The sequence below is a fragment of the Odontomachus brunneus genome, unplaced genomic scaffold, assembly GCF_010583005.1.
Source record: "Odontomachus brunneus isolate Ranch 3 - 2012 unplaced genomic scaffold, Obru_v1 Obru_scaffold_403, whole genome shotgun sequence".
NCBI classification, from domain to species: domain Eukaryota; kingdom Metazoa; phylum Arthropoda; class Insecta; order Hymenoptera; family Formicidae; genus Odontomachus; species Odontomachus brunneus.
This window is the reverse complement of record NW_022639853.1, coordinates 59,581-62,937: the sequence shown is the minus strand read 5'-3', so window position 1 is coordinate 62,937 and position 3,357 is coordinate 59,581.

The following is a 3,357-nucleotide window of genomic DNA, read 5'->3' as shown; positions in this document are numbered from 1 at the left end:
CACTGCGTTCTCTATCTTGAACATCAAAATCACCATTTTTAAATCGGTTAAACCAATCTCTGCATGTTCTTTCCGACAGAGCATGATCACCATAGGTTTCTACAAGAATTCTGTGTGCTTCAGCTGCAGATTTCTTCTGAATAAAGTAGTGCAGTAAAATTCCCCGCGAAAACGGTTTATTTGGCACGAAATTTGACATGTTTTACGCTACGAAAAGAAAATATTCTTTATAGGTTAATGGAAAGACATGCACTGATTTTAAACATAGGTTATAGAACTTCAATATAGATGCGTCATCATCTTGAATTATACACACAAAATTTTTATACCGCCATCTGATGGTGACACGGCGAGAACTTATTCCACTCCCAATATATTATATATAGTAATGTTATCAACATAATGCTAAAATCTTATACAAATGCTCTAAATTGTTTAGTATGTTCTTCATTAAATTAATGTGTTACGATAGACAGTTACATAATCATTACGAAAATATACAGAACCAGTTTCCAAATCCCTCCATGGCCTTCAAGACCTAAAAGGGTTTTGAGCACTATGGAGAGGTTGTATATGCGAACCTAAAATTTATTTTAAAGTATAAATATTTTGTTCTGCTTTTTCTGCCGATGTGGTAGTTAAAAGCAACGGACAGTGTCTAATCCATAAAAAAAATATGCTCCACGAACATGTCCACACATTACTAAAACCTGCTTGAAATTCTATAATTATATCTGGTTGTTTAAAAGACGGACTGACTACATACATATGGTAAAATGTATTATAAATTTCAACATGAAGCATTGCACTTCTGTTCTTGCAGAAAGAACAAAGTTCTATGTCATAATGTTTCTGCTCAAAGTTTGGTCCTACCAGTACAATTGATAGATCGGTTATGCAACGCGTGAGATGTAAAAATACTTCCCAAGAATTTAAATATTCTTTTTCTAAGGCATTTAATGCTACCATGTGAATAACGTATTTAAATTCACACACTTTATATGCGGATGAAGTGAGTAGTTCCACTAAACCAGCATTCTCCATTCCATAATATAATGTTAACGGTCTGAATACATAATCACAGTAGAAATATTTAGAACTAATTGCAGCTGATAATGATTATTTTATTTGTCGTATGATATCAATTTAAAAATAAAGCGTGGAAAGTGTAGCTTCTTGTAATAGAAATAATGAAATTGTCTGTCCACAGAAAATTTATAACTGAGCAGTTCACAGTTCAGATCTATAGCAGGCGACTGTAGAAACGACATTAAGAAGTCTTTTGGTTCGCTAGGTAATATTAACAAACTGATTTGAAAATGTAACGAAATAGGAATAACCGTTATTGAATAGAATGTTGCAAATAGACGCGCATTCTGATAAATTTTTATTACATGTAACTTCTGCATCAAAAAAAATATTGAAGAAGAAGGAATGTGAATGTTTTTAAACAATCATTAATATTTTGAAAAAGTGAAATTATGAATTATTATTGTTATATATATATCTTACTAACAAATAAATATAGATGGTATACATGCGTCCTGTAATAATTATTTAATGCGAACGGAATATCTTAATAACAAATACAATATCGTAATGTCGTATAGTATATTACTTTTATTGCTATTTCCAATATTCTATATATTTTTGTGGATATATGCTTTCAGTTAGGTTTTCGATCAATCATAATCCACTAGATATTAACTATTAAATGTAATTCTTTAATATATTTAATATATTTAATATATTTAATATATTTAAATTGTAAATTAGTTGATAAAGATTAAATTTTTTAAACCAACATTTTTCTTTTTGTAACAACTCGCATGGTATCTGTGCTTTAACTTTTGCTATATTTCCGCATGTAAAAAAAATCTAACATTTATTATTAAAATATTATTTGATGGTTTTGCAATAGTTCAAATATTATAATTTTAACTTTCTTAAATATTATATTTTTAACTTTCTCGAATATTAATAGTAATAATTATGTAAATTATGTACATGAAAGATGGAGCAAGAATTTTGAAGGAAGACATGTATCAAGGCAATTCTTATATACATATTATTGGAATATTTTATCTATATTTACTGAAGTATATATATGCGGCGTATTTCCAAAAACCATATATTTAAACTGTTTCTTCCATAGTAAAATTACATTAAAATGCCATTTTTACTTTCTATGAAGGTAGAGTTTTCGTTTATTATTATCAGTATTTTTCAAATAAAAATATTAACAAGTGCAATGTCTACAGATGAACATAAAACATATTTTACAACAGATATGTTCTGTTCTGTTTTTATTACTGAATATGTGTACCCTTACGGAGAAAAATCATAAGAAAAAATTATCTATTTTTCTACGGCGTTACGGTCCTCAAAAGGACCTTAGCCTCAGAGAAAAGCTTCCTCCACTCCACCCTGTCCCCAACCTTTACTCTCCAATTACGTATTCCTAGTTTATTAATATCCTTCATCACTGCGCACCACCATCGGTGTCTGGGTTTCCCCTTGGTCTTTTGCCTTCTGTTTTGAGCTTTCGGAGACCCTCCTACATGGGTTGTTTTCCTTTATCATGCTAACATGTCCCAGCCATCTCAACCAACTGATTTTGATACATGTGAGTATACGAGGGCTGCTCCGTAAGTTTTGCGACTAGTAAGGAAAACACGGTACTTTGTCATTGAAAATGGCTTTATTGTTTTTCAAAGTATTCTCCATGATGATCAATACACTTCTGCATTCGCTCAAACCATTTATTATAGCATCCATGCCACTCCGAAAGTACTACCTCCAAAACATGTGTTTTAAACGCATCAACCGCTTCTTCTGGCGTCGAAAATCGTTGATCACGCAGTTTATTCTTGATATTCGGAAACAAAAAGAAGTCATTGGATGCCAAATCAGGACTGTACGGTGAATGACCCATTAATTCGATGTTTTCACTGGTCAAATAGGCGGTTGTTTGAGCCGATGTGTGAGAGCTCGCATTGTCATGGTGAAGAATGATTCGTCGTCTTGAGTTGTTTTTCCTTATTTGGTCGAAGACTTCTAGCAAACAAATGGTTGTGTACCACTCAGAATTGACCGTTCTACGTTTCTTTAAGGATACTGTTGCCACATGACCAGTTTTTCCGAAAAAACAGGCGACCATTTGTTTCGAAGTGCTTCGAGCGTGAACAACTTTTGTTGGATTAGGTTTACTTTGAAAGACCCATACAGTCGACTGCTGTTTAGTTTCCGACTCATATGCATAGATCCATGACTCGTCACCTGTGTAGATGTTATATACGGCATTAGACGCACCTCGATCGAATTTCTTCAGCATTTTTTTGTACCAATTTACACGAT